This window comes from Somniosus microcephalus, chromosome 3, assembly GCF_052327205.1.
Source record: "Somniosus microcephalus isolate GS21.2 chromosome 3, FLI_Smic_1.0, whole genome shotgun sequence".
NCBI classification, from domain to species: Eukaryota; Metazoa; Chordata; class Chondrichthyes; order Squaliformes; family Somniosidae; genus Somniosus; species Somniosus microcephalus.
Window position 1 is genome coordinate 97,507,000 of NC_140989.1, and position 16,549 is coordinate 97,523,548.

General features: G+C 45.5%; 1 long non-coding RNA gene across 1 annotated transcript in view; it reads left to right on the forward strand.

Annotated features, from left to right (window-relative positions):
* The first annotated feature begins 13,366 nt into the window (after positions 1-13,366).
* Positions 13,367-16,549, forward strand: part of LOC147121226 (uncharacterized) — a 127,482-nt gene continuing 124,299 nt past the window's right edge. The window contains exon 1 of the long non-coding RNA XR_015077516.1: positions 13,367-13,537. This is a non-coding gene — a long non-coding RNA (uncharacterized LOC147121226). The remainder of the gene's footprint in view (positions 13,538-16,549) is intronic.

Here is a 16,549-nt window from a genome sequence, read left to right on the forward strand (position 1 = left end):
GCCTCTCCAAACCATCAAGGAATTTATGTGACAGTACCGCCCCAATGCCGTAGGGAGACGCATCACACGCCAGCCTGATTGGCAGTGCTGGGTTGTAGTGAGCCAATACTTCCTTCGAAGTGATTAAGTCCTTACTCTTCTGAAAAGCACGTTTACAATCATCGCTCCATTTCCATGCTACCCCCATTCGTAGCAGGGCGTTCAGTGGGTGCAGAATTGTCGACAAATTCGGCAAAAACTTATGATAGTGATTCACCAACCCGAGGAATGACCTCAGTTGCGACACATTTTCAGGCGCTGGGGCCTTAACAACTGCTTCAATTTTGTCAGGGGACTTATGTAACCCCTCTTCATCAATCACGTGGCCACAATATGATATCTGTTTCTTGAAAAATTCGCACTTGGGGCGGTTGGCTCGCAGCCCATGTTCCCATAGTCTAGTGAGCACCTGTTCTAGGTTGTTAAGGTGTTCACTGTCATCTTCACCTGTTACAAGGATGTCGTCCAAGTAACACTGAGTCCCCGGAATCCCTTGCAGGACTTGTTCTATCGCTCTTTGCCATATCGCCGGAGCCGATGCTACTCCGAATATCAATCGATGATACTGGTAAAGACCTTTGTGAGTGTTTATCGTGAGATACTTCCTAGAGGACTCTTCAACCTCCATCTGCAAATATGCTTGTACTAGGTCAATTTTTGTAAAACGCTTCCCTCCAGACAGTGAGGTGAAGATGTCTTCTATCCTTGGAAGCGGATATTGTACTGTGTGAAGGACAGGGTTCACCGTCACCTTGAAATCCCCACAGATGCGAATCTTCCTTGGCTCTCCGGACTTATTGCTTAACGTTTTCTTCATGACAGGAACGATGGGTGTCGCCCACTCGCTCCAGTCGACCTTAGACAACACGCCCGCCTTCTCCAGATTCTCCAGCTTTGCCTCGACGGCTGGACGAATTGCATATGGTACCGGTCTCGCTTTGAAAAACTTGGGAACTGCATTCTCTTCTATTTTTAACGAGGCGGCTACGCCTTTAAGCGTGCCCAGTTCTTGTTGAAATACCTCTTTGGCGTTAGCTAAGATTGTTGACAATCGTCCAGGAGTGACGTCTTCATCTTTTTTACCGCCCACCGTCATTGCATGAATGGAATGCCAATCTAAGTTTATCTACCTGATCCATTCTCGTCCCAATAACGGTGGTCCACCATTTGACAGTATGTAGAGATACAATTTCCGTATTTTCTTGCCATTGTATTCGACAGGCACCCTTATTTTTCCTCTGGGGTATACTTTTTGCCCCGTATACGTCGTCAAGACGATGGATGTCTCTCTCAAGGGTATGTGTGAAAATAGCCGCTCATAGTCTCGTCGATTCATGACGGTTAGCGCTGATCCTGTATCCAATTCCATTTTAACTTGGACCCTGCTATCGTGAGGGTGACCCAAATGGTTCGGTGATCCTCTTTTGCGATTACATTGTGAAGTTTGAGACAGCTTATTCTCCTGTTCTCGGATTCACTATTGCTCATCTGGTCTTCGGAACTACTGTCCGTCATCTTTTGTTCTTTCTTGTACGGTTCCTTAGTAGCCTTTTTGTTGTCGCTGGTCTTCTTCTCAGACCTACAAACTCGTGCAATGTGTCCAATCTTCCCGCATTGTCTGCATATTTTGTCTTTGGACCAGCAGTCCTTCTGGTCATGGTTAGTTCTGCCGCAGCGATAACATTTTGCAAATCCCCGTGTCATTTCGTGGGTGCCGTATTCCTGTGGTTTTTGTTGAATTTCTGCAGCTCCCCTGGCTGCTGCTTCATACGACACTGCCACGCTGAAAGCCTTATCTAGCGTCAGCTCTTTTTCTGCGAGTAACTTCTTCTGTGTTCCTTTACTCAGGAGTCCACAGACAAATTTGTCCCGTAGGGTATCTGCCAGTCCTGCTCCGAACTGGCAGTGTTTTGATAGCTTGCGTAGTTCCGTAAGATACTCAGCATTGCTCTCATCTTTGTGCTGAGTTCTCCTGTGGAATTTAAATCTTTCTGCTATCAACAGCGGTGCAGGGTTTAAGTGCTCCTGTAGAACAGCAACAATTTCGTTAAAACTCTTCGCCTTCGGTTTGGCTGGAGTAATCAGATCCCGCAATAGGCCGTACGTTCTAGCGCCCATTAAGTTTAGCAATATTGATGCCTTTTTCCCCTCTGCTATTTCATTTGCCTCGAAATATACCTCGACTCTTTCCACATACGTGGTCCAGTCCTCTAATGTATTATCAAAAGCAGTGATACAGCCAGTCTTTGGCACCTTGCAAATCTAAAATGGCGCCTCCCGCGCTTTGCCTTCTTCTCCGATTTAACAAAATGGCGCCTCCCGCGCTTTTCCTTCTTCCCCGCTGTTGTTAGCGCTGCTTTCCACGGTTTCTTGCGTGTATTCTTTTTCTTTTATTATTTTCCCATCATGGAGCGGACCCTCTGGGACACTTCCCTCCCTCTTCTGAGGCCCGAACGCTGCCCAGCTTCGAAACACCGGCCGCGCCCTGTATGCTCCACTCTCTCTCGCTCCTTGCTTCCCGACTCGCTGCCCGGCCCCGTTGCAGCCCAGGAAGGATCAGAGCACTACGTGCCACCAGCCCGATTAGCTGGGAAACCACGGACCGAGGAACCCAGCCTGGCTCTGGACAGTCTCTCCTGCAAGTTTTGAAATCGATGATTGACGGTCGACGCCCATTTCTCGAGTTTCAATGGCCTATTTTTTTTTTTCTTCTGGCTCCGACCTTCAACACGTCATCGGAGCTGCTGCTGAGTTGCAGGTAAGTTCGTTTCTAACTCGTCGCCAGTGTTAAGTCCGTGAATGATTGAGACACGGACTAGTAGGAGAGAAACAAACAAGTCTTTACTGGTGGAAGGCATAAACGAATCTAACCAACAGAGGCTCTCTAGCGCCTTTTATACAGGGGTGGTCACTGCCGGTACTGCAGTCTGAGACCAGTTATTCTCTTAAAGGTACATACACAACAGTTATTAGCAGACGTTGTGGCTCTGTGGTCTTCCAAGTTCAAAACAAAAGCCATGTGATTGCTTGGTGCATCTATTGAAGTCATATCTTCAAAGTGTTCTGTTGGTATCATATTTACAACATGTAAATTAAAATCACTTCAGCCAGGGTGTTTCATGTGCTTCTCGCTTTCTCAATTGGTTGAATATATAATCTTACGTTTCCTGTCTTTCAATTGATGTTACTTTTACAAAGGCACGTAGTTTTTTTAATATTCTGTGTTTCTGTTTCCCTGAGTGCTGGTTTTTAACACTTTACTTGGGTCATTCCATTAATAAGAACATAAGAAATAGGAGCAGGAGTAGGCCAATCGGCCCCTCGAGCCTGCTCCGCCATTCAATAAGATCATGGCTGATCTGATCTTAACCGCCAATCCACTATCACAGAACCATCTCCTGAATCTAACAGAATTAGACACACGAAATAGGAGCAGGATCAGACTACACGGCCCCTGGGCCCGCTCCGCTACCCACAGGGCCATGACCGATCCGAACCTAGAATCATGTCCAAATTCCTGCCCGCTCCCCGTAACCCTTAATTCCCTTTACTTCTAGGAAACTGTCTATTTCTGCTTTTAATTTATGTAATAATGTAGCTTCTACAGCTTTTTGGGGCAGCATATTCCGTGGACCTACCACCCTCTGAGTGAAGTAGTTCCTCCTCATCTCAGTTTTGAAAGAGCAGCCCCTTATTCTAAGACTATGCCCCCTAGTTCTAGTTTCACCCATCATCGGGAACATCCTCCCCGCACCCACCCGATCCAACCCCTTCACAATCTTATATGTTTCAATAAGATCGCCTCTCATTCTTCTGAACTCCAATGAGTAGAGTCCCAATCTACTCAACCTCTCCTCATATGTCCATCCCCTCATCCCCGGGATTAACCGAGTGAACCTTCTTTGTACTGACTCGAGAGCAAGTATGTCCTTTCTTAAGTATGGACACCAAAACTGTACGCAGTATTCCAGGTGCGGTCTCACCAATACCTTGTACAATTGAAGCAATACCTCCCTATTTTTATATTCTATCCCCCTAGCAATGAAAGCCAACATTCCATTGGCCTTCTTAATCACTTGCTGCACCTGCATACTAACCTTTTGAGTTTCGTGCACCAGGACCCCCAGATCCCTTTGTACTTCAGTACTTTCCAGTTTCTTGCCATTAAGATAATAGCTTGCTCTATGATTTTTCCTGCCAAAGTGCATAACCTCACACTTTCCAGTATTGTATTCCATCTGCCAAATCTCTGCCCACTTACTTAGCCTGTCTATGTCCCCTTGCAGGTTTTTTATGTCCTCCTCACTCACTACTTTCCCTCCCATCTTAGTATCATCTGCAAACTTTGATATGTTACACTCGGTCCCCTCCTCCAAATCGTTAATATAGATTGTAAAGAGTTGGGGACCCAGCACTGACCCCTGCGGAACACCACTAGTTACTGATTGCCAGTCTGAGAATGAACCATTTATCCCAACTCTCTGCCTTCTGTTAGATAGCCAATCCTCTATCCATGCCAGAATATTACCCCCAATCCCATGATTTTTTATCTTAAGCAATAATCTTCTGTGTGGCACCTTGTCAAATGCCTTTTGGAAGTCTAAATACACTACGTCCACTGGTTCCCCTTTATCCACCCTATATGTTACTTCCTCAAAGAACTCCAGCAAATTTGTCAAACATGACTTCCCCTTCAAAAAACCATGCTGACTTTGTCCTATTAAATTATGATTATCCAAATGTCCTCTTACTGTCTCCTTAATAATGGACTCCAATATTTTACCTACCACAGATGTTAGGCTAACCGGTCTATAGTTTCCAGCCTTCTGTCTACTGCCCTTTTTAAATAAGGGCGTTACATTAGCAGTTTTCCAGTCTGCCGGGACCTTTGCTGAGTCCAGGGAGTTTTGGAAAATTATTACCAATGCATCCACAATCCCTACTGCCACTTCCCTCAAGACCCTAGGATGTAAGCCATCAGGTCCAGGTGATTTATCCGCCTTGAGTCCCATTATTTTACCGAGTACCACTTCCTTAGTGATTTTGATCATGTTTAGCTCCTCCCCCCCTTTAGCCCCCTGTTTGTCCAGTGTTGGGATATTCTTAGTGTCTTCTACTGTAAAGACTGATACAAAATATTCATTCCGTGTTTTTGCCATCTCCATATTTCCCACCATTAATTTCCCGGTCTCATCCTTTAAGGGACCAACATTTACTTTAGCCACCCTTTTTCTTTTTATATAACTATAAAAACTCTTACTATCTGTTTTTATATTTTTTGCTAATTTACTTTCATAATCTATCTTCCCTTTCTTAATCAATCTTTTTGTTATTTTTTGCTGTCTTTTAAAGTTTTCCCAATCCTCTATCCTCCCACTAGATTTGGCTACCTTATATGCCCTTGTTTTTAGTCGAATACTATCCTTAATTTCTTTACTTAGCCACGGATGGCTGTCTTTTCTTTTACACCCTTTTCTTCTCAGTGGAATATATTTTTTTTGGAAGTTGTAAAATAACTCCTTAAATGTACACCACTGATCATGTATCGTCTTAGCCTTTAATCTATTTTCCCAATCCACTCTACTCAATTCCGCTCTCATACCTTCATAGTCTCCTTTATTCAAGCTTAGCACGCTTGTTTGAGATCCAACCTTCTCACCCTCTAATTGAATATGGAATTCAACCATGTTATGGTCACTCATTCCAAGGGGATCCTTTACTAGGACATTTTTAATTAATCCTGTTTCGTTACACAGGACCAGATCTAAGGTTGCTTGCCCCCTGGTCGGTTCAGTTACATACTGCTCAAGAAACCCATCCCTAATACACTCAATCAACTCATCCTCAAGGCAGCCCTGCCCAATTTGATTTGTCCAATTAATATCATAGTTAAAATCCCCCATAATTATAGATGTTCCCTTATTACAAGCCTCAACAATTTCCTGATTGATACTCCGTCCAACAGAGTTGCAACTGTTCGGAGGCCTATAGACTACGCCCACTAGCGGTTTTTTCCCCTTATTATTCCTTACCTCCACCCAAACTGTTTCATCATCCTGATCTTTTGACCCAGTATCATTTCTCTGTATTACAGTGATTCCTTCCTTTATTAACATAGCCACCCCACCTCCCCTTCCTTCCTGCCTGTCCTTCCTGATCGTTAAATAACCTGGTATGTTTAATTCCTAGGCATTGTCACCCTGCAGCCATGTTTCTGTAATGGCCACAAGATCATACCCATATGTAGTTATTTGTGCCATTAACTCGTCTATTTTGTTACGAATGCTACGTGCATTCAGATTGAGAACTTTCAAAGATGTTTTGTGACACTTAGTTCCTGCTTTTGCCCTTTTTATTACTTTACCTTTTACTCCATACCTTCTGCCCCTTCCTGACACACTCTGGTTTTTAATTTCCCCACTGCTACCTAAGTCTTTGACCTTCTCTGTTGTCATTTTTATTATTTGCTCTCTAGGAACCTCCTCCCCCCACTAGTCAGTTTAAAGCCCTCTCTACAGCCCTAGTTATATGATCCACCAGGACTCTAGTCCCAGCACTGGCCAAGTGAAGCCCGTCCCAACGGAACAGCTCCCTCCTGCCCCAGTACTGGTGCCAGTGTCCCAGGAAGCAAAACCCATTTCTCCCACACCAGTCTTTGAGCCACGCAAACTCCAGACCTTCTGGAAGCATCAAACTGCTATTTCAATAGAGTCATTGTTTTAGCATTAACAATCAATTCCCATTTCAAAAGCCTGTGTGGTTTTTACAGCTTGTGTTATCAAACCCAACCATCTCAGAAGCCTGTTTTGACACCGCTTGTGTCGCCGAGACTTTAGATTTTTAAACCCAGTATATCATGTATTAATAAAATCAGAAATCTGTTCATATGATGGTGTATTTCTTGGAATATGGCTTATTCCATCACAATCCCACCTTCATTCTTCAAGCAATTGATTACAATGGATTGACAGAATTTGATTGAATCATGCAAAGGCATTAGATAGTGGACATTGGCATTCATGATTTTGAACTGCTGATTGCAAACCATTTGCATTCGGGGTGGCAGAAGCCCTCCCTATATATGACCAAGATAATGAGCAGCCACCAGTATTGCTTTGAATGTGTAGGTACTTAATTCATAAAACTATCCCTTACATGGTCAAGTCTCCCTCTGTTCATTTGGTTAGTAAAGGTCTATTTGTCACATTTCCCAGCTTGGTACAGTTGGTTGAAGGCTAATCTGCAATGAATGACTGACTGGTGACTGGACGGCTAAGGTATGAGTACCACTGACATTCCATAACATTACTCGTCACAGTCCATGACTTTATGCAAGTTGGCCCATTTTATCTAATACTAGCATTTATTTAATATACATAAGGCTTTAAATATAATGGACTGGAATTTGCAGTCAGCAGCGAAGGTATTTGCTGCTGGCCCCAAAGTACGCTTCGCACAAGGATCTCGCAGTCCGTGTCGAGAACTTCGGTTTTTACGACCTTATTAAAATGGGCACATTTCACACTGCACAAAATGAAAATGAGTTTTCCAGGCCCGTAACATTTGTTTAACAGTAGTAACGCTGTCAAAACCCCAGTTACGCCTAATCTCTTTGAGTCTAACTTTTAGTGGGGAATTTAACAGCGCACTTACTGTGGAAAAGTCGAAGTTTTTGTCAGTTTCAGTGATTTGGCTGATTACACAGATGACTGGCTTTGTGGGGGGCGGGGGACAGGGGATGCCTATTTTGGAGCTGCCAGTGACTGACCGCAACTTTGGGATCTCTGCATGGGCCAAATCCCAAAATTGCAGTCAGTTTCACAGGCGGAATGGCGGCATTCTCTGCCATCCCGACCGCAAATTCTGGGCTTACATAGCTATTGTGGAGTCGGGCTATGATGATTTAGTTGGCTAGCTGGAGTTTGCTTCACTATGCTGAGAATGTATGTTTCATCTGCAAAAGACATGCCATGCAGTATTTCATGTGCTTCATATGAAGCTGCAGCTCCTTCGATCCAGGTTGGGATTGACAACAGGGACCAGGTGTGTGTGTGGGTGTTGGATCAGAAATGGCAGTGTACCCTAATGAAAGCAGACATCCTGTTTCCAAAACTGCAGTCCACTGGGATATGGGCAGCTTCACCTCCGTCCGACTGGATGAGAGTCTTATCTTATTCAAGTTAGCCGAACATCTGTCATTGGGAAAATGCTGGAATCCATTATTAAGGAAGTAATAGCAGGACATTTAGAAAATCATAATACAGTCAAGCAGAGTCAACATGGTTTTATGAAAGGGAAATTGTGTTTGACAAATTTACTAGAGTTCTTTGAGGATGTAACGAGCAGGATGGATAAAGGGGAACCAGTAGATGTCGTGTATTTGGATTTCCAGAAGGCATTCGATAAGGTGCCACATATAAGGTTACTGCACAAGATAAGAGTTCACGGGGTTGGGGATAATATATTGGATGGATAGAGGATTGGCTAACTAACAGAAAACAAAGAGTCGGGATAAATGGGTCATTTTCAGATTGGCAAACTGTAACTAGTGGGGTGCCACAGGGATCAGTGCTGGGGCCTCAACTATTTACAATCTATAATAATGACTTGGATGAAGGGACCGAGTGTACTGTAGCCAAATTTGCTGATGATACAAAGATAGGTGGGAAAGCAAATTGTGAGGAGGACACAAAGAGTCTGCAAAGGGATATAGATAGGTTAAGTGAGTGGGCAAAAATTTGGCAGATGGGGTATAATGTGGGAAAATGTGAGGTTATCCACTTTGGTAGGAAGAATAAAAAAGTAAATTATTATTTAAATGGCGAGAGACTACAAAATGCTGCAGTACAGAGGGATCTGGGGGTCCTCGTACATGAAACCAAAAAGTTAGCGTGCAGGTACAGCAAGTAAATTAGGAAGGCAAATGGAATGTTGGTCCTTATTGCAAGGGGTCTGGAGTATAAAAGTAGGGAAGTCTTGCTACAACTGTACAGGGTGCTGGTGAGACCACATCTGGAGTACTGCGTACAGGTTTGGTCTCCTTATTTAAGGAGGGATATACTTGCATTGGAGGCAGTTCAGAGAAGGTTCATAGAAACATAGAAGATAGAGCAGGAGTAGGCCATTCGGCCCCTCGAGCCTGCTCCGCCATTCAATGCGATCATGGCTGATCATCCAAATTCAGTACCCGGTCCCTGCTTTCTCCCCATACCCCTTTCCCTTTAGCCTTAAGAAATATATCCAACTCCTTCTTGAATATATTTAATGTATTGGCCTCTATTGCCTTCTGTGGTAGAGAATTCCACAGGTTCACCACTCTCTAGGTGAAGAAATTCCTCCTAATTTCTGTCCTAAATGGCCTACCTCTTATCCTTAGACTGTGACCCCTGGTTCTGGACTCCCCTACCATCGGGAACATCCTTCCTGCATCTAGTCTGTCCAGCCCTGTCAGAATTTTATAAGTTTCAATGAGATCCCCTCTCATTCTTCTAAACTCCAGCGAGCACAAGCCCAATCGACCCAATCTCTCCTCATACGTCATTCCTGCCATCCCAGGTATCAGCCTGGTGAATCTGCGCTAAACTCCTTCCATGGCAAGAACATCCTTCCTCAGATAAGGCGACCAAAACTGCACACAATACTCAAGATGTGGTCTCACCAAGGCCCTGTACAACTGCAGCAAGACATCCTTGTTCCTGTACTCAAACCCTCTCGCTACGAAGGCCAACATACCATTTGCCTTCTTAACCGCCTGCTGCACCTGCATGCTTACCTTCATCGACTGGTGCACAAGGACACCCAGGTCTCGTTGCACTTCCCCTTCTCCCAATCTATTGCCATTCAGATAATAATCTGCCTTCCTGTTTTTGCCACCAAAGTGGATAACCTCGCATTTATCCACGTTATATTGCATCTGCCATGATTCTGCCCAATCACCCAACCTGTCCAAATCATCCTGGAGTTTCTCGGCATCCTACTCACAGTTTTCTCCAACCAGTTTTCTATCCAAGTCAATACCTTGCCCCCAATCCCATGTGCCTTAACTTTACACACTAATCTCTTTTATGCGAGACCTTATCGAAAGCCTTCTGAAAGTCCAAATACACCGCATCCACTGGTTCTCCCCTATCTATTTTACCAGTTACATCCTCAAAAAATTCCAGTAGAAGTTCACTTGGTAGATTCCTGTACTCATTGGAGTTTACAATAATGAGAGGTGATCTTATTGAAACATGTAAGATTCTGAGGGGGCTTGACAGGGTAGATGCAGAGAGGATGTTTCCCCTTGTGGGGTAATCTAGAAATAGGGGGCATAGTTTCAGAATAAGGGGTCGTCCATTTAAAATGGAGATGAGGAGGAATTTCTTCTCTCTGAGGGTCGTGAATCTTTGGAATTCTCTACCCCAGAGTGCTGTGGAGGCTGAGTCATTGAATATATTCAAGGCGAAGATTGACAGATTTTTGAGCTACGGGGAGTTGAGGCTTTTGGAATTGGGCAGAAAAGTGGAGTTGAGACCAAGATCAGATCAGCTATGATCTTATTGAATGGCGGAGCAGGCTCGAGGGGCCAAATGGCCTACTCCTGCTCCTGTTTCTTATGTTCTTATGTTTATATGTTGAAGAAAGCACCGACAGTTCAATATGAAAACAAGAATATGGCCCCGATATTTATGGTGTGGTGGTTAGGGAGCAGAGGCATCTGTCAGTGGTTGGGAAACCCGGGATCATGGAGGCCCTGCCGAATACAACAGCAGGACCTCATTAGAATTCTTTTACTCCATTTCCCACCTGACAACTGGTCAGATTGAGAGGCTGGCTGGTTGTCAGGTGGGAAAACCTGCAGTACAAGGAAGCAGCCAAGGGCCGTTTGGATGGCCCCAGCAATCAAGAAGATCGAGGGCGGGAAGACATTGGGGTGCGGGCTTGGATCATGGGGTGGGAAGAGATCACGGGAGCAGGCTCGGATTGCAGGGCGAGTGGAGATCACGGGAGCAGGCTTGGATTGCAGGGCGAGTGAAGATCACGAAGCAGGCTTGGATTGCAGGGCGAGTGAAGATCACGAAGCAGGCTCGGATTGCGGGGTGGGCTCGAATCACGGAGCAGGAAGAGATTGTGGGGTGTGCGCTGATTGCGGGGTGGGCTCGAATCACGGAGCGGGAAGAGATTGTAGGGTGGGCTCGAATCATGGAGCGGGAAGAGATCACTGGGTGGGCTTGAATCACGGAGCGGGAAGAGATCACGGAGCGGGAAGAGATCACGGGGTGGGCTTGAATCACGGAGCGGGACGAGATCACGGGGTGGGCTCGACTCACGGGGCGGGAAGAGATCACGGGGTGGGCTCGAATCACGGGGCGGAAAGAGCTCACGGGGTGGGCTCGAATCACGGGGCGGGAAGAGATCACGGGCGGGCTTGAATCACAGAGCGGGAAGAGATCACGGAGCAGGAAGAGATCATGGAGCGGGCTCGAATCATGGAGCGGGAAGAGATCACGGGGTGGGCTCGACTCACGGAGCAGGAAGAGATCACGGGGTGGGCTCGAATTACGGGGCGGGAAGAGATCACAGGGTGGGCTCGAATCACGGGGTGGGAAGAGATCACGGGGTGGGCTCGAATCACGGGGTGGGCTCGAATCATGGGGCGGGAAGAGATCACGGGGTGGGCTCGAATCACGGGGTGGGAAGAGATCACAGGGTGAGCTCGAATCACGGGGCGGAAAGAGCTCACGGGGTGGGCTCGAATCACGGGGTGGGAAGAGATCACTGGGTGGGCTCGATTTGAAGGGGGTTGAGAGATCACTGGGAGCAGGAGGGCGGCTGATTGTGTGGAAGGAAGTGATCACTGCAGGTTAGCTTGGGGGGCAGGGCGGAAGCACTCCTGCTCCTCCTAGCCCACAAGCAGTGCTGAAAAAGCACTGACCTGCTGTAGCCGGCAGTTCTTGCCTCCCTTCAGCTGCCGGGTTTCCCGAGCCCTGGGACCCGCAGCTGTTAAATTTAAATTGATGGTAAAATCTGAGGCATGGAGCCTTATATAAATATTATAATTACTCACCCGCCTCCCCAGAGCGGGATACCCATCTGACCCCAAACCCATCTGACCCCAAACCCGCCCGAAGTTAAAACGGAAGTAGGCGCGTTCGCGGCGGGTTGATTTCAGGTTTCCCATTTTTTCTAAATTTAACCCCTCCATCGTGGTGGTGGCGGGGGAGTGCGGGGGTGTTAAAACTACCCTCTCCAAGTTTATTTCAGACATTAACAATAACTTGTATTTATATAGCGCCTTCAACATTGTAAAACATCCCAAGGCACTTCACAGGAGCATTATTATGAAACATATTTTGATACCGAGCCACATAAGAAGGTATTAGGACAGGTCAAAGAGGCAGCTTTTAAGAAGCGTCTTAAAAGGAGGAGAGAGAGGGAAAGAGGTGAAGAGAATTTCAGAGCTTAGGGTCTAGGCAGCTGAAGGCATGGCCTCCAATGGTGGTGCGATTAAAATCGGTGATGCACAAGAGGCCAGAATTGGTGGAGTGCAGAGATCTCAAAAGATTGTAGGGTAGGAGGAGGTTACAGAGATATGGGCTCAGAATTTTCCCATTCCCGAGCGTGCGGGTTCCTCTTTTGGTAAAACCATAAATTTAGACAGATAAAAACTGTAAATAAACCATTAAAACTGTAAATAAACCAATAAAACTGTAATAAACCAATAAAACTTCAAATAAACCTTAATAATCAAATTAAAATTTGGTTCTCCAGCCCAATCATGCACTCCAGTCCCCGCGGCGCCCACCGGTCACGAAAGTGATCTAGCGCGCCGGCGGACACCGCGTGCTCCAGCTCTAGGGCCACCCGGGCGCGAACATGGCCACGGAAGAGAGGGAGGCAATCCGGCCGGACGACCCCCTCGACCGCCCGCTGCCTGGACCAATTAATGGCCTTCTTCGCCAGGCCCAGGAGCAGACCCACGAGGAGGTCCTCCGACCTGCCCGCTCCCCTCCGCACCGGGTGGCCGTAGATCAAGAGCGTGGGACTGAAGTGCAACCAAAACTTGAGGAGCAGCCCCTTCAAATAATGAAAGAGGGAGCGTGCGGGTTTGGGGGCGGGTCAGCAGTAAAAAATCCCTGTAATTGCCAGAGCGTCGGGAACCCGCCCTCATCCCGTCACCTCGCAAATTTAACTTGGGTGGCTTTGAAGGCACGACACAGACCCAATCGGCAGAGGCGGGCGACCTCATTCAATTAATTAACTGCTTGTTGAGAGACCCTTATGAGGGTTTTTAAACACGAGCTTTTGACTTTTACTGCAGGAGCTCGGGATTCACGCAGCTCGGGAACCTCGCCTGTGAAGGGGAGTCGTAGGCTCAGTGACCATTGGCGAGTCCATTCATTGAGAGCTGGGAATACCACATAAATACTCCCACATTTCACCTCATTACTTGCCTTTTGGAAAGGCTCTTGCTGACTCCATTTTGTCCACAGGTTTAGGTGTGAGCAGTTTACAGGTAATTTCTGCAACCTTGGAAGCCATTCTCACCACATTGCTACTCAGTATCTGTGCTGGTGCTGGGTGCGCTTATGTCTGCACCCTCAGAGGCAGGAGGTTCCTCTGAGGAGTCGTCTTCCGCCTTCAGCTGGTGACACCATAGAGGAATTTGAAACAAGGATGAAAACAAGCTTTCAGCAAGTTTTTTTTCCCTCTCTAGTTATGCTGCTTACATACCAGTATTTCTGAATGGGAAGTAACAGCTAATAGGCAATAATAATATAGCTTGAAGACGATTTACAACTCGCATCAGCTTTACTTATCACCTTATACACTTTTTTCCTAACGGTTTACACCATGAGGAGAATGTGAGCCCAGGTAATGTTGTTCCTATATAAATGCAAGTTGCTGTTGTTATTATCGTTTATGTCCTACTCATGAAACAAATCTGACTGCAGATTGCATTGGTTCTTCCCTTATGTTCCTCAGCACATTGAAGGATGCAAAGCTATTTCACTTATACCGAGGAGCATTATTGTAATTTTGACTCATTTAGCACCCCATTTTCAATTTTGCATTAGATTTAGCTTTAGGGTACCTGAATTTAAAACCTTGCGAAATCAAATCCAAATCTGATCCTGAACTCTGAATTAGGTTAAAATACAAATCCCTAGTGTTTATTGAGCCTGGTGAGGTTCATGTTTTGTAAAAGTACAAGTGTTTCTACAATGTTCTATTTATGTTGTTTTTAAGCAAATGTAAACATTATAATTCAAGTGAAATTTTTTGAACAAAATTATGCTGCACTGCCTGATCCAGGAGCACTGAGACAAATGATGTCACCCCTACCACTAAACCGCCTGAAATGAGTTAACTCAGCACAGACAGAAGAATCAAGGCTGTGGTTCTGTTCCTTCTGAGTTGCACATCAATACAGGAATGTCATTGGCAAGCCAACTGTGGTGCAGTGTGAGTACATTGCCTATTTCAAGTTGATATGGTTGCCAGCAACCTTTCTGTAAACAATCCTACATTGAACTCCAATGTCCTGCATTGATCGGCCACTAATTGTGATATCTGATGCCCTGCCTTTTCCCATAGCCGCTACTTTTCATGTGGCATCCAGCTCCCGTCTGACTGAGTCCATATTAGTGCTAATATGCATGTGACTCAGGTTGCCTTCACATTACTCAAGCTTAGCTGGTTGACATGTTGCCATGACAACATCAGCCACTGATCGCGCTAAAAGTCTCTGGGGAGCAGAGCCTGAGTGTCACAATCTCTGGAGACTCCTGTCACATCTATTTATCTGTGGACTCCTGGTGTTATATGGACCTCCTGCAGAACATTGCACATGGCCAGGAGCCTAGGGCTATAATTGTTGAATTGCTGTTGTGCTTCTGTCTGTCAGATGGAATGTAGTCTGAGAAATGTAAATATTTACAGGCACAACTCAGAAGGTTTACCGTTTATATGGTGAGAATGACTACTAATTGACGAAAGTTTTTAGGAAGGCAGAAAACTATGGTTGGTTTGAGTTGTTCAGTGAGGTGTATCTTGTATTTTGCAAAGGATGAAGAAGTAATGCTCTTCTTCTGTTACCTGCTAATTGTTTTTTTCCAAACTTAAACATTTTTTGTCATTTTGATGGTGATTTATTTTTGCTTTGTAGAACAGGAATTCTTATTCCATGTTGCACTTGTGTTTGTATGATATTTGTGAGCCGATTTTAACTTGGGGGCAGTAATCGAGGGTGGGAGGGGTGGGGCAAAGCACCCAGAGTGTGAGGCCCAGTGGATTACAACTCCCAGGGCTCACTTACATGTCCTGACAGAGGTGAGGACAGCCAAGGATGGACTGTATACGCTTCATTTCCTAGAAGCCCTCCATCCCACCTTCATTCTTCAAGCAATTGATTACAATGGATTGCCTGAATTTGATTGAATCATGCAAAGGCACTCGGGAGAAATTGTTTCCAGCGGCACAAGGGTCAGTAACCAGAGGGCACAGATTTAAGGTCATTGGCAAAAGAACCAGAGGCGACATAAGGAAAAACAAATCAAGCAACAACAACATCAACATCAACTTGTATTTATATAGCGGCTTTAACATAGTAAAATGTCCCAAGGCACTGCATAGGAGTATTTTAAGACAAAAAATTTGACACCGATCCACATAAGGATAAATTAGGGCAGATGGCCAAAAGCTTGGTCAAAGAGGTAGGTTTTAAGGAGCGTCTTAAAGGAGGATGAGAAAGCACTAACCTTATTAAGCTCAATGGGTGCGAAGACATACGGGCTATTGAAGCACCTTCTATCACCAGATAAACCGGTGGATCAGACTTTCGCGAATATTGTTACTGTCCTGAAAAATCATTTAAACCCCACGCCGCTGATGATAGCGGAACGATTTAAATTTTTACAGAAGAACGCAGCTGAAAGACGAAAGCAACGCTGAATTTTTAATTGAACTGCGTAAGCTATCAAAGTACTGTCAGTTTGGAACAGGACTAGCAGATGCGCTGAGAGATAAATTTGTGTGTGGATTGTTAAAAGAAGGAACACAAAAGCGACTGCTTGAGGAGAATGATCTTACGCTTGATAAAGCTGTCACTATTGCAGCATCGCACGAAGCCGCAGCGAGAGGCACTGCGGAAATGCAGCTACGGTCACCGGAACTCAGCACCAATCAAATGGTCTTGGGTACAGTAAAATGTTATCGTTGTGGAAAGACAACGCACGATCAGAACCAGTGCTCGTTCAAAAATCAGGAATGCAGAAAATGTGGCAGGCTTGGTCACATAGCTAAAGTATGCCGGTCAGGAAAGAAGACCAGCAACAAAAAGTCACCGCAGGAAAAGTACAGAAAGGTACACAAGGTGACAGAACAGTTCGAATGAACAGAAGTCAGATTCAGACTCCAGCAGTAATGAACTGGGTAGTCTAAGAGTACACAATGTTGGTAAGGAAGCAGACCTCCAAACAATTTGGGTCACACTTCAGATAGCAGGAGTCCAAGTGAAGATGGAATT